Source organism: Sinohyriopsis cumingii, chromosome 14, assembly GCF_028554795.1.
Source record: "Sinohyriopsis cumingii isolate HCF-2022 chromosome 14, ASM2855479v2, whole genome shotgun sequence".
NCBI lineage: Eukaryota > Metazoa > Mollusca > Bivalvia > Unionida > Unionidae > Sinohyriopsis > Sinohyriopsis cumingii.
The window spans coordinates 105,737,842-105,754,311 of record NC_142974.1 but is presented as its reverse complement, the minus strand read 5'-3'; the positions used below and the strand labels follow the sequence as shown (position 1 = coordinate 105,754,311).

General features: G+C 35.7%; 1 protein-coding gene across 1 annotated transcript in view; it reads left to right on the top strand.

Moving 5' to 3' along the window:
- The first annotated feature begins 10,142 nt into the window (after nucleotides 1–10,142).
- The window catches only part of LOC149784556 (uncharacterized), a 47,462-nt gene continuing 41,134 nt past the window's right edge, over nucleotides 10,143–16,470 (top strand). The window contains exon 1 of the mRNA XM_089933006.1: nucleotides 10,143–10,265. The gene's annotated coding sequence lies outside the window, so the exon portion shown is untranslated. The remainder of the gene's footprint in view (nucleotides 10,266–16,470) is intronic.

Below are 16,470 nucleotides of genomic sequence, written 5' to 3'. Positions count from 1 at the left end.
GGTGCTTAAAATTTCAAAACCTCCATTATTCAGCTGGGTCCTTATCATTATTCTAGTTATTGTTGTAAAGTTTGTAATAGTAAATCCATTAACCTTCTGTAATGAATTTGAATGTTATAAATGTTTACCAGTTGGAATATAAATAATTCAACTCATAGCAATACTGTCATTAAACCTTTATAAATTTACTGCCTAATACGTCAGGTTACCTTATACCGATGCTGGTTCAGAAGTAAAGGTATAAATTACCAAACAATTGTCCCTTGACCTCTCTCTCAACGGGGAGAAAATAATTTCTTGGAATTTAAGGTATATAATTTCTTATTTTGACTGCTGAGTTTTGAAACGATATATGATGTTCTTTAACGATTAAAGGTCATGTTAGATTTTGTAATAGACATACTTCATATCAGCTAGACACCATTTTCATGTAGTATAAAGTAGACGTCGTTAGCAGATTTTGGTTAGCCCATCTCCCGTCAATATGACATCCATTCAGTGGGAACAGTGATTACAAGATGCTCAACACATTGCATGAATGTCTCCATTTTCATTTAGGACAAAGTATGTTTAATAAGAAGTTTATTGTTGAAACTGGGATTATGGTATTTTCATAACGATCATATTTCCAGTCATTCGGTTTATATTGGGGTTTTGGGAGGTGTCATTTTCATGTGAGACCAAACAGACTACTGCGAATATATGTGTAAGGCTTCGTGGCAATCCTCGGAAAAGGTTTGGAGCAGTAGCTAAATCAGACCTGTGTTAAATATCCAACGGACAAAAGAAGAAAGAAAATCTCATAATTTAAACGACTTGTAGAGCTTTTACGAAAGAATTTACTTCGTAAACTCTTAAGTCAATCCGTTTCTCAAATCCGAGAGAGAGAGAAGAAAGGAAGTTCAATCCTCTTGAAAGAGGTGTCACTTGATGATGTTGTAAATAAAGCTACATGTTTGAAAATCTTGGCTTGCGAGGGTAGGGGATCGAGCTGTAAAGACAAAAGTCTGTTTGAGCTTCTGGCCAGCAAAACTGTATTGAAATAATCAACATATAAACTTACATTTCAATATTAAACTACAACAAGCTCAATTTTCGGATATAAGAAATACATATAAAACTACGATATTCTTTCACTTACCAACATCATACTTGTATAATAACTGCCGTTTAAGAATGTAATACAGATAATTAAATATCGAATAAATTCACGATAGCAAAAGAATCTAAAATATAATATTTCAGACTAATACCGTAATTGAAATATATTTTACTGAACTAATTCTAAAATGTCGACATATTAAACTCTATTATATAAAGAGTATTTTATTTCTAAATTAACTATTACTGAGTATGAGGTTGGTAGCGAACGTTGCTTTTACTATAGTCAATAATATAGTTATAAGTAAATATAAGTTCTTTAAACAATTAAACTTTCCGATACATTATATTAAAGAATAGCAAGAAAATATTAAAATAATCTAATGTTTAAACATACTGATGTTAGGTTAACACTAAAAATTCTTATACTATGAAAAATTGTACATAGATCGTAATCCTACCTGTAAAGTCTGTTTGAGCTTCTGGCCAGCAAAACTGGTGTCGGCCCGTGGCTGGGGCGTTTATACCAGTTTCTTAAGACAACGCCAAATATGGCGCGCTCCTAGCTCTTTGCCATGGCCAGAACCTCAAGTGAAGCTTCGTAGTCTCTTACAGGCTATCGTCTGGATCTATGTACGTCATTAGACAGATAATTCTACAACGTCAGCACGATTAGTAATAGCTTATGGTTTTTTTAGGTTTCCGCAATGCGATACTTTACATGTAGTTTTTTGTGCGCCGACCCTAGGATACATGGAAAATGTATGTATAGACGGTTCGTACTTGATCATAAGAGCGCAATCTGTATTAAGTAGTATATAATTGTAATACCGAAATAAATGGATTCAAACTCAATATATTTTAATAAAAAAATTACTTACAATATAATTATCAACTTACTTTTAATACAATTAAGAGAAAATTTCAGTCTTGTTACTTGTACTAAAAAATGATGTCCTAATAGAGCTAAAATGAGAACTGTGGCCATCCCCGTGGTATATGAGGGAACATACTATAATATTCATCCATAGGTATTGTGTTTATATATATATATATATATATATATATATATATATATATATATATATATATATATATATATATATATATATATATATATATATATATATACAATTGTAGGAGGTCTATATTACTGAAGGGCGAGCGGTTGGATATATACAGTAACTTGTTTTAATAATCACTCTTTAATTCATTCATAATTTCTCCATTTGTTTTCAAGATCTATCAATTACTGAAGATGTTTATGGAATTTTGCAAATGACAACTTACTTATGAACGCTTACTGTAAAATACAGAAGCTTTTAAGTATTTTGTCGCAGCAATTTGTGAGAGAACCTTCAAGAGAGGGGCAGGGTGAATACCAAAGTAATGGAGTTCCTAATTTCCGTGGTTCTGTGCTAGAGATATGTAGGGCCACAATTATAGCTTTTATGTCTGAATTTGAATCCAGCAGAGATAACATTAAGCGAATATTTCATTGACTTTGAAGCTGTAAATTCATAAATGTTGTGACTAGAAACAGGCATTAAACATATATTCACATGGTTCACAATATTATTAAGAAAATGAAAAGTTCTGGTTAAAGTGTTGTTGAAGATGGCTGATGTAGGGGAAACAACAATATCACATTCATTGATAAATTTCCATAATATTTCAAAAACTACTGCCGAGTATTTGTTTAAGAAGTTTTAACATCAGTAGAAAAAAGTAACTTTTTTTCACTTATTTGTATTAAATGGTTTGTTCGTTTCAATTGTGCTTCAAAGTCAAGTTGTAGCACCAACATGAATTCAACATATCTTTTCTAAATTATGCCAGCTACTGCAGATATGGATATGAAACAGATAAATATTTATTTATTTGATGAACTAAATTATCAGAAGTGTTACTTGCAGCTTTGTCTACATAATTCGAACTACTGTTATCTGTACTGCGCCTGTTGGCAAATTATTACAGGTGATTTATAAATGTATACCATCTCTGTATTTATATGAAAATTTACCCTAATTAAAATAGCAAATGATTAAATACAAATGAGTATATGTTCTATGTTAGCCCATTACTATCATGACGAAAGAAAAACGTATATCGCATATTTTTTCTGGCCTTATTTTGAAACTGTATTGCCCACATCTTTTTCGTATCCACAATCGTCTTTTCCACTATTTCTCTACTTCATATTGTTCCCTTAATTTTAAATCATGCCTCTCACTTTCGTATTGTAGATTGCATGTCAATAGTAAAAAATGAAGTTTCATTTTAATTCGATAAATATGTTACCTTTTTGGATTTATCACATTGTGCTTACAGTAGATTGTTGGACGAGGTCTGTGCACTACTGTGTTGTTTGTTTTAAATCTGAACTACATCATTTATTTGGAGATGGGTCCTAACTTTTTTTGGCATGTTGGATGACCTCTTATGACAGGTCGGTAACATAGTGCATTGGTTCAGGAGATCAGTAGACTCCAACGAAATATGCTTAAAGAAAAACCAAGTTAAAGAATTCATAAGCTGGTCGAAGTGCACATGGTTGTGTGTCACTTTTATTAAATTTCCACACAATGAGTATAAAGTCACCTCATCTTTACAGAGTATCGTAACTAAAGGACCGTATCCTCATCACCACGATGCTACACTGTTTGATTATCAGTTATTACACTGGACAACAAATTTTTACAAAAGTCATGTTACTGAAATAAAATTAGTCAATTCTTATCAATTTTTATGTGCTGAACACGAATATGACAGTCAAATTGCAAAATTGGCTCTAGTTTTTTTGTAATCTGCAAGAAATTAATGTTTACATAACGAAATGCATTCCAATAGTAAAAGGTCAACTGTAATAGCCTACCTATAAAAAATCAAGTCATTGACTACATCTTAGATTTCTTCGCCTGTCTCTTGTACAGCTGTTCGGGAGCATCTCTGAGGAGTGTCCAGCAGTAGTCAGCCAGCATTGTAGTGGACCATTTTCCCTGGTATCTTTGTTCCATTGTTGCGATATCTTGATGAAAACGTTCGCTGTGTTCATCACTAACAATACCACAGTTGCTAGGAAAGAAATCCAAATGGGAATGAAGGAAGTGAATCTTTAGAGACATATTGCAGCCAAGTTTCTTATACTTCATCAACATGTCTTCTACTAGTTCCTTATAGTTTTCTGCCCTAACATTTCCGAGGAAGTTTGTAGAAACTAGGCGAAAAGCATTCCATGCTTGTTTCGCGTCACCTTCCAGCAAGTTGTTGAACCGGTCATCTTTGAAAAGCTCTCGAATCTGAGGACCCACAAAAACTCCCTCTTTAATCTTTGCTTCGCTGAGTCGAGGGAATTTTTCATGCAGGTATCGGAATGCTGGCAAAGTCCGGTCAATGGCTTTCACGAAGTTCTTCATCAAACCTAGTTTGATGTGAAGGGGTGGTAGCAAGATTTTCTGAGCCTCAACCAGAGCTGGGTGTTGGATATTCTTCTCTCCAATGGCTACATTCTGCCTGTGAGTCCATTCCTTCCTCATGTAGTGCATTTCCCTTGCTCGGCTATCCCACTCGCATAAGAAACACATGTATTTTGTATATCCTTGCTGCAGTCCCATTAAAAGGGCAACTACCTTCAAATCACCACAGAGGTGCCAGCTGTACTTGTTATACTCAATGGAATTCAGTAGCTGCCTTAAGTTATCGTATGTCTCTTTCATGTGGACAGCATACGCTACTGGAATAGATGGAAGAATGTTTCCATTGTGCAAAAGCACAGCCTTGAGACTCAGTTTCGAAGAGTCCACAAATAGTCTCCATTCTTGTGGGTCATGAGTGATTTTTAAAGCATTCATGAGGCCCTCAATATCGGAACAGAATATCAGATTACTTTCCTTTCTGAAGAAAGGCTCCAATTGCTGGTGGCTCTTTCGATATGCAGTAATTGTGACATCTTCTTCTAGAAGATTCCATTGTTGGAGTCTTGATCCTAGCAATTCTGCCTTGTTCTTTGATAAGTCCAAATCACGAATCAGGTCATTTAGTTCTTCCTGTGTTATTCTGTGTGGGGTTGATGATGCACCACAGTGAAAATCTGGATCACTGCATGCTGATGGACCAGGAGAAGAACAGGTCGACTCACCTTTGTCTTCGTCAGATGAATCAAGAGAATATTCTGCTGGAGGTTCTGGAATAGGAAGTCCCTCACCATGTGGAACTGGTCTCAATGCAGACGGAATGTTTGGGTAGACTATTCTCGACTTCTTTCGCTTCGTTATTCCGCCGGAAAGAGGAGGAACCAAGCAGAAGTAACAGTCATTTAGGTGGTTGCTTGGCTCTCTCCACACCACTGGGACTGCAAACGGCATTGATGACCTTTTGCAATTCAACCACTGTGAAAGCTGTGTTGTACATGTAGCACAGCATATATGCGGAGCCCAAGGCTTGTCTTGGTCACCAACCTTGCATCCGAAGTAAAGATGATATGCCTTCTTCACTTGAGAATTGATACTTTTCTTCTGGTTGGCAAATGTCACTTCCCCACAAATATAGCAAAAATTGTCCGCGGTATTAACACACTTTCGAGGCATTACTGTTCTTTATTGTACGTAAATGGATAAAATAATAAGTTTTATGTAACAGTAGCTTGAACTGTCTCGCACAACGTCTAAAATATTTTAAATGCTGAACCTATCTGATTGGGCTTTATATAGTACACTGCTTACGTCAGCTTCAGCAGCCGCCTGGCATTAGTATAATAGGCCTACACATGTATAGTACACTGCTGACGTCAACTTACTTCAGCAGCCGCATGGCATTAGTATTGCATTGCATCAGAAAATGATGCAATCAACTGTGGATGATGTGAGCATGATGGTATTATGCAATGTTACATCATTATTCCGGATGTTGCTGCAGTCCTACTGGAGAAATTTACACAGTGAAACATAGAAAATGAGGTATATGAATATCTTCAAAACGAGAGCCAATACAAATTTTTCACGGTTATATTCGTGTTCGGCACACCAAAATACTACAGATTAGGGCCTTTTCAAGTCAGTAATGATTTCACTGTTGACCAGTGTTATTAGACAATGGTAACTATTGTTATTCAATCAGATAGATCGACGAAGTTTCATGCTCAAACTTAGAAACTCTCAGCGTTGTTTCAAAACTCTTACACCGCAGTACACGTAATTTGAAAATTATTTTATATCCGTTTACAGGACCATGTAAGTTAAAATGATTGATGTATTTAGTCAACTATCCTGTCAAGAATCAACCGAACTGCTGCTAATAATTGTGTAGTTTCACAACATCTATTTATAGCAATTTAGATTCTACGAAATAAATTATAATTTAACGTTTAAAACAGTTTGAATCAATATATGTATTATTTATAACTAAGACAAAATAATTTGCTTCAGTGTACCTTGTTCATTATTGTCAGTTATGGTGGTCGCATATATAAGAAACTGCCAGATTGCCCATCGTCTAGGTAAAATGAACAGAATGTCGTCTGCTAGTGACCATATAGGAAGGCACATATTTTCAAAACATAATTAGGCCAGAGGTTCCCAGGGGAGGTATTAAACCTGTCCGCGAATTCGAATGCCATCGAAAATTTAATTTATTTTGAAAATTATGCATTTGCTGCTGTGATTAATAAAATGTGAATTCATTTACAACGGTTATGGAGTTCATAATAGTCATCATGTATTTTCTCAATTAACGCAGCCTAAACATACAGCCAATAAGGGGTCCTTGAAATGTTTCGAAGTTCAGAATTGGTCCTCATACTTTGATAAATATTATTGCAGTCCTTTACAGAAATGCAGTTGTTGGACATACAGATGCCGCCACCATAGCGCGTCACTAACAGGCGAGACAAAGCTAGTTAGATTTGCATTGGGTGATTGGAAATTGTTTCCTGATTTAGTCGGACAAATATTGTACCGTTCCGAGTTGTTGTACGACTCTCAGCACCTTTCCCAGTCAATCGCGATTCCTTCGAAATAATCAAGGTATAGAGGACTAATTATGGAGAAAAAAAAGGTATGCATCAAACATAACGGAAAGTGCTATCCCTGGATTATAAAGGAGAATGGCTAAAATACTGTATCAGGCAGGTGTGACTAGAACAGAATTAATTAATAGGCCACCATGCTAATGTGTCTGCTAGGCACAATTGCATATAACAGTAGCATTATTTTTGGTGATGTGTACTTAATCATCATGGAATATGGACTAGTGCGTGCAGGCAAGGCGATGGATCCCGTTTACTGGAGGACCTTTGTTCGAATCTTTGAAAGGTTAGAATTAAAAATTTACTAACGTGTATGATTAGTATTATTTGTATTATACACGTAGGGTTATCTCGACATTTAGAGACCTTTTATCATCTTGACGGCTACTCTACTCGCGATGTTCATAGTTACACAATACTATAACACTCGGCCTGAATATTATGTTTTGTTATAGTTTGCATTTAGTAGTAGAATTTTATTACACTATTTGTAAAACGCATAACTCCGAGTATATATTGTTCATTCTGGAATGATCTGCACGAAATGATTTATAAAGACTATACAAGGAGGTGAATTAAGATAAATTCCTACCTGCAACAGACAAATCATTCATCTTCCATACAAGTTTACTTGATAAACAATATACAAGCTCTAATTGTCAGGTTACGATTTTATGCTTATTACAAAGTATTAGCCGGCAGTATTTCCCAAAATTGTTGAAATCGCGGTGTAGAATAGCTACGTTATTGCAGTTGATGCGATCATTACAATTATCATCAGTGCCGCCATTATCGTCACCACTGCCGTTATTTTGGCAAAAGTCAACAAGGCTGTCATTAATATCAGTAGTGGTGATACTATCACTATGTAATTTCTTTTAGGAATTTATATAAAGTACAATTTCTGCTTTGTTTAATTTTAATAACGATGACGATTGTCAGAATTTTGGTATAGTGTAATTCAAAATTGTTTGGCTTTAATAAAGTCTATCATTTTTATAATTTTATTATTGTAAAACAAACTGTATATCTATATTAGAGATTACTGTTGTTATTACGTACTACAGCATTTGTACACAACACCATTATATTAATATTTCTCGTAATATTAAAACAGAGAAAGGTAGAAATACAGTACATCTTAAAAACTATTTGCTTCAGCAAATTCCCGCCGTTTGCACCAAAAGAATAATGATAGAGGTTTCAAGTCATTGGCAAATTATTCTTGAAAGCGGATTGCAAAATGAAGAACACTTCGTATTTTTTCGGAAGTATGAACGGCTTTCGGAGATTCAAAAACATGAACCTTGAAGCTGGGTGTTATAAGCCAATAGGTTATTATAGAGGCTGCTCCGGTGGCATAAGTGGTTAGAGTGTCCGTATCGGATGTGGGAGTTCGAGGGTTCGAACCCCGGCCGAATCATACCAAAGACTGATAAAATGGTACCTGCAGTTGCCTCACTTGGCGCTCGGCGATAAGAGGTAAGTGTTAGGACTGGTCTGCCTGGTGTCAGGATAATGTTAACTGCGTGGGACATCATGTTCATTGTCTGCGGCATGATGCCCCAGTACTAGACATCACTATAAACTGCCACACTGCAGACATCGTAACGAAATGACTGAAAACTTGTTAACGCTACATTAAAAATTCAAATCACACACACACACACTCACACGCACACACACCCCTATTATGAAAAGACGAAGATTCTGTCAGGGCAGACAAACAATATATAAATTCACGCTCGACTCCCTAGTCAGAGGTACTACGTTGCTGACTTCAGGTTCTGACTTCCTTTTCACAGGAAAAAGAAACGTATATAGTCTTAGTTTAGAATGAGTTTTGATTTTTTCCAAAGTGCTTTATCACATTGACTGTTGAGAAGAATGATATTTAGGAAGTATTTCGCTCACTTCTAAAGCATTTGTAATATTTTATTATATAATATTAATATAAAAAATATAGTGCGTCATGGATTGTTGAAATTTTATTTAGAATTTGTATCAATTTGTAATAATACATTCGCTATTGTGAAAAATGACTTTCATTTTTATTGTATTACTATTATTGTACAGAATTTGGCTAAAGATAGGAACATTTAATTATTACGCATTTTTGGATTATTATTAGCTTATTCTACATTTAAATATGCATGTTATTTCCATAATATAAAAGTTACAGAATTGTATGCAGTTGGTTAGTTTCAAATAAATACAAAAACTTTATTCTATATCTTAAATGTGTAATATGATTTGTGTGCAATATTTCTAGATTGAATGATGTTTGATTTCAATAAAGAATTGCTATGTTGCTGACTGCTGGTTCTGACTACTTTTTTACAACTCGAACCCTGTACCTCTCCGCACATGCTAGCGATGTAACACCCACATCGCAGTTGTGACAACGCACGCAAAAAGGAGGTCAGACTATATCTCTCTCTTTCTTTCAGAGAGTTGAGGTATAAGTGGACAAGGCTGTTATGGCACGTTTACAAAGATCCCATTCATATTAGTAGTGATGAACGTGCTGTTTAATGATAGGCTGAGAGGTCATTTGCTTTTAGTTGTGGCAACAGTGGTAGATGTAGCTGTTGTTTTTCTTCTTGTGGTGCTAGTACGAATAGGAGAATGAAAATGAAAGGGAAATGGGGGACTTGAAGTCAAAGTAGTTGTATCTGCTAGACTGACAAATAGATCAATGCTAGTAGTTGGGTTAACAAGATCATATAAGTAAACTTTAAGACGTGTATGGAAACATTGGAAGTTTTGCGGTGGCAAATGTATCATATTCATTCTTCCCTGTTATTCAAGTTTCTCTACATTGACTGCCTGCATTTGTTTCAACAAACCACACGAACTAGATATACATGTAATTAGAGAAGTGGTATGATCCTCGAAAGTCCTTGAAGTTGTTGTTTACAATAACATAACTCATCCAGGTAAGGTAGCCTATTTATAACCTATGTGGCGGGTAATCCAGGTAAGGTAACTAATTTATAACCTAGCCGACTGGTATACGCTTCTGAAATTTTCGCACTGAATTGTTGGTTTGTTTGTACCAACACCATTTAACACTGAGTAAACAGTGGGATACCCGAGTAAATTCCAGAAGCTTGCATTTTGACGGATTTACAGAAATGTTGTAAGTATAAGTCCTTTTTATATGATTATAAAACTGTACAAATACGCATTCATATTAGTCGCATTCACAGTGGGAGACTACAATCTAGTCGGTGTATGGTGTCTGTATATATCAGCTACACACGTAATCATTCGTATCACCCATATTCACAATTATTGGAAATCATACCAAGTCAATATACAGGAAATGTACGGTATCTACAATCAGCCGACTGAATGCTACAGTATGGTTGCGGTCAGACTTAATACAGATGCACAGTATGGTTGAAGTCAGACTTAATACAGATGCACAGTATGGTTGAGGTCAGACTTAATACAGATGCACAGAATGGTTGAAGTCAGACTTAATACAGATTCTATAGTATGGCTGAGGTCAGACTTAATACAGATGCACAGAATGGTTGAAGTCAGACTTAATACAGATTCTATAGTATGGCTGAGGTCAAACTTAATACAGATGCACAGTATGGTTGAGGTCAGACTTAATACAGATTCTATAGTATGGCTGACGTCAGACTTAATACAGATGCACAGTATGGTTGAGGCAGACTTAATACAGATTCTACAGTATGGTTGAGGTCAGACTTAATACAGATGCAAAGTATGGCTGAGGTCAGACTTAATATAGATGCACAGTATGGTTGAGGTCAGACTTAATACAGATACATAGAATGGTTGAAGTCAGACTTAATACAGATGCACAGTATGGTTGAGGTCAGACTTAATACAGATGCACAGTATGGTTGAGGTCAGACTTAATACAGATGCACAGTATGGTTGAGGTCAGACTTAATACAGATGCACAGTATGGTTGAGGTCAGACTTAATACAGATTCTGTAGTATGGTTGAGGTCAGACTTAATACAGATTCTATAGTATGGTTGAGGTCAGACTTAATACAGACTCTATAGCATGGTTGAGGTCAGACTTAATACAGATGCACAGTATGGTTGAGGCCAGACTCAATACAGATTCTTTAGTATGGTTGAGGTCAGACTTAATACAGATGCACAGTATCGTTGAGGTCAGACTTAATACAGATGCACAATATGGTTGAGGTCAGACTTAATACAGATGCACAGTATGGTTGAGGTCAGACTTAATACAGATGCACAGTATGGTTGAGGTCTGACTTAATACAGATGCACAGTATCGTTGACTTCAAACTTGTTTCAGATGCTGAGCATGACTGCGTTCAGACTTAACACAACTACATAGCATGACTGCATTCAGACTTGACACAAATACATAGCATGACTGCGTTTAGACTTGACACAAATACATAGCATGCTTGAGTTCAAACTTGACCGATACATAGTTTATTTGAATTCAGAACTGACACAAATGATTAGCCATCTGTCAATGCGGGGAGATTTACAATAGCGTTGAGGGTCCTTTATTCTTAGAACAAAGCTTCTAACATCTATATGCTAGTGTTAACACCTAACGGGGGGTTCTTGTACAAACAAAACTCGCCGCAACAGCGCAGGGTCGACATACTCATTGCGCTAACCCATTCCTTTATTCCTGACTTACGTAATCGCGGGCAGGCAACGTGACACTAAAATTGGTGTATAATTAAGCTTAAAATTTCATTTTATCAGGCATTGTATTATTTCTTCGGCCTAAATCTATCATATTTATTTAGAATTATCCGCTCCATTTTACAACGAGTTTTTCTCTATGACAACTAACTTGATAACATTCTCTTCTTTGTTTATTTAGATGGCATGCAACATGAAATAAGTTGACCGTCCTCTTGTTTGATTGGGTATATCAGTCTTTTGTTTGATTGGGTATATCAGTCTTTTGTTTGATTGGGTATATCAGTCTTTTGTTTAAGTAAAAATTAACTAACGATCATTTTCTAAGTTTTTAGCACGGAAATGTTGTATTAGACAGTTGTGTGCGAAACCAGAGATAGTCAGACCGTGTCCATCATTAAGGTGCCCTGTACCTAAATTGTGAGTGAAAGTATAAATATATATTCTTTAATCGTATGCTAGCTTATCCTTTGATAAAGAAAGACATACGTAGTCCGTTTCCTCTGTCCACTCTAATCCGATGTTAATTACAGAAGTTGGAAAGTTACCTTGGTTGGTCCTACCCATCATAACGGTGCAAATATTAGAATCTTACACAGAATAAGAGATGTCTTAGGAACTCGAAGATAAATTGAACGCAACTTCTTTTAACCTATTTAACCTTTTGCCTTTCTAAAGCAAGAGTTATCATAATGAAAAATGATTCAATATAAATCAGATGCAGTAGATATTGTCTTCATTTTTTATTATAGGTTTGTGAAGTTACTGTTTATTTAGGACTAGGATCAACATCATAAAACATTTCTCGAACGTTAGACTTTGCAACTAAAGCGTAAAAGGATGCAATATGACGCGGAATACATTTCAAGTATTTTAAATTTCATATGAAAACATTGAATGCTCAATGTATTAAAAACCAAATATAAAATCCGTGCTGATAGGATTTTACTTGTTTCTCAAAATTAAAAGTTTCTACATAAGGCATGTAACGAGTTCAAATTGTTTCTGACAGAGAGACTTGACTTCTAATGACATACAACTAACTACCGCGTTAGAAGCACGCTATGATATGTTACATCATGCGTTAAAATTGTTTCTAGCTTAGAAACAATACTTCTAACGCCTTAGAATTAACTATTGTGTTAGAAACAAGCTATGCTATGGCATCTAACGCGTTCAAATCGTCTTGGCTTCGAAACTATACTTTTAACGTATTAGAATTAAATAGTGTGTTGGAAGCAAGCTATGATATGGCATCTAACGCGTTTAAATTGTCTTGGCTTCGAAACTATACTTCTAACGCATTAGAATTAACTATTGTGTTAGAAGCAAGCTATGCTATTGCATCTAACGCGTTCAAATTGTCTTAGCTTCGAAACTATATTTCTAACGCATTAGAATTAACTACTATGTTAGAAGCAAGCTATGATATGGCATCTAACGCGTTCATTTTGTCTTAGCTTCGAAACTATATTTCTAACGTATTAGAATTAACTACTGTGTTAGAAGCAAGCTATGATATGGCATCTAACGCGTTCATTTTATCTTAGCTTCGAAACTATATTTCTAACGTATTAGAATTAACTATTGTGTTAGAAGCAAGCTATGCTATTGCATCTAACGCGTTCAAATTGTCTTAGCTTCGAAACTATATTTCTAACGCATTAGAATTAACTACTGTGTTAGAAGCAAGCTATGATATGGCATCTAACGCGTTCATTTTGTCTTAGCTTCAAAACTATACTTCTAACGTATTAGAATTAACTACTGTGTTAGAAGCAAGCTATGATATGGTATTTAACGCGTTCATTTTGTCTTAGCTTCGAAACTATATTTCTAATGTATTAGAATTAACTACTGTGTTAGAAGCAAGCTATGATATGGCATCTAATGCGTTCAAATTGTCTTAGCTTCGAAACTATATTTCTAACGCATTAGAATTAACTACTATGTTAGAAGCAAGCTATGATATGGCATCTAACGCGTTCATTTTGTCTTAGCTTCGAAACTATATTTCTAATGTATTAGAATTAACTACTGTGTTAGAAGCAAGCTATGATATGGCATCTAATGCGTTCAAATTGTCTTAGCTTCGAAACTATATTTCTAACGCATTAGAATTAACTACTGTGTTAGAAGCAAGCTATGATATGGCATCTAACGCGTTCATTTTGTCTTAGCTTCGAAACTATATTTCTAATGTATTAGAATTAACTACTGTGTTAGAAGCAAGCTATGATATGGCATCTAATGCGTTCAAATTGTCTTAGCTTCGAAACTATATTTCTAACGCATTAGAATTAACTACTATGTTAGAAGCAAGCTATGATATGGCATCTAACGCGTTCATTTTGTCTTAGCTTCGAAACTATATTTCTAACGTATTAGAATTAACTACTGTGTTAGAAGCAAGCTATGATATGGCATCTAACGCGTTCATTTTGTCTTAGCTTCGAAACTATATTTCTAACGTATTAGAATTAACTACTGTGTTAGAAGCAAGCTATGATATGGCATCTAACGCGTTCATTTTGTCTTAGCTTCAAAACTATATTTCTAATGTATTAGAATTAACTACTGTGTTAGAAGCAAGCTATGATATGGCATTTAACGCGTTCATTTTGTCTTAGCTTCGAAACTATATTTCTAGCGTATTAGAATTAACTACTGTGTTAGAAGCAAGCTATGCTATTGCATCTAACGCGTTCAAATTGTCTTAGCTTCGAAACTATATTTCTAACGCATTAGAATTAACTACTATGTTAGAAGCAAGCTATGATATGGCATCTAACGCGTTCATTTTGTCTTAGCTTCGAAACTATATTTCTAACGTATTAGAATTAACTACTGTGTTAGAAGCGAGCTATGATATGGCATCTAACGCGTTCATTTTGTCTTAGCTTCGAAACTATATTTCTAACGTATTAGAATTAACTACTGTGTTAGAAGCAAGCTATGATATGGCATCTAACGCGTTCATTTTGTCTTAGCTTCGAAACTATACTTCTAACGCATTAGAATTAACTATTGTGTTAGAAGCAAGCTACGATATGGCATGTAGCACATTCTGATTACTCCTAACAAGGACACGATGCTTCTGTTTCCTTTAAATTTCACAGATAATTTGTGTGTGTGTGTGTGTGTGTGTGTGTGTCTGTGATTTGGATTTTTAACGTAGTTTTAACAATTTTCCAGTTATATCGTTACGATGTCTGCAGAGAGGCAGCTTATAGTGATGTCTAGCACTAGGGCATCGTGGAGCAAGCATGTAGCTTCAAGTCCCACCCAGTCACATTATCCTGACACCAAGCCGACCAGTCATAACACTAATTTTAATGCTGAGCGCCAAGCAAGGCCGTTGCATATACCATTCTTATAAGTGTTTTGTATGACTCGGCCGTGGTTTGAACCCCCGCGACCTCCTGCATCCGAGGTGGATGCTCTAACCACTTAGGCCACCGTTGTGGACAGACTATTTGTAGCAAGCTCTAACGCGTTTGATGTATTTATTATCGCGTAAGAAGCATATTCATAGTTGTTGATGCATGTTCTAAAGCGCAATTTTTCAAATTTAACGAGTTTGTTTATGGCTTTTTATATGACTGGCCTTTGCGAGACAGTTATGACTTCAAAGTATCGCACACGCACACACACAAATACACACACGTGATCTAAAAAGCCTTCGACTCTTTTTTTTACTCTGGCAGACAAGCATTCATGGAAACATAGCCAACCAACTACCTATCTATTCACCCGCCAACCGACATATCTATCAACATAAATGTATATACATTCAAAAGGATAAATAACATGATAGCATTATTATTTCCCATGGATTATCAGATTGTGTTGTGAAACATACCTGTATAATCGGGAAGGATTTACAGATAGGTAACTGAAGTGCAAATCTATTTCCATGAGAAAAGAAAGTCAACAGAACAGATTAAATCTTTAGGTATCACTGTACTTCCCTGCACAGTAAAAGCGAGTACTTGATTTTTGAGGCTCCATATGTGTCTGAAGAGTAGAATAGCAGTGTACTAAGTGTTGTATTAGTATTTCGTTTCATCGTCATCATCATCGTCGTCGTCGTATTCGTCGTTGTCATATTAGAAAGTCCGCCTCGGATGCGGGAGGTCGCGGATTCGAACCCCGGACGAGTCATACCAAACACTTATAAAAATGGTCCTAACGGCAGCCTCGCTAGGTGATGAGCATTAAGAGGTTAGTGTTAGGTCTGGTCGGTCAGGTGTCAGTATAATGTGACTGGGTGGGACATCATGCTACATTTCTGCGGCATGATGCCCTAGTGCTAGACATCACTATAAACTGTCACACTGCAGATATCACTGCAATATGACAAAAATTGTTAAAGCTACGTTACAAATCCAAATCAAACACACACATCATCATCATCATCATCATCATCGCCACATACCTGACGTGCATCAATATATGCATTGATCAATATCGCTGTTGTTGGCGACGTTAACAAGACACGGGCTAGCGTCAAGAAGATAGGCGCATGTTGGCTGAATCAAATAAATTAAGGGTACAGTTTATAATACCCAATAGTTTATGAAACTGAATATTATGTGCTAACCAAATGCATATTATTGTATAATATATTTTCCTTGACGATACAATACAGAAAAGTACTTT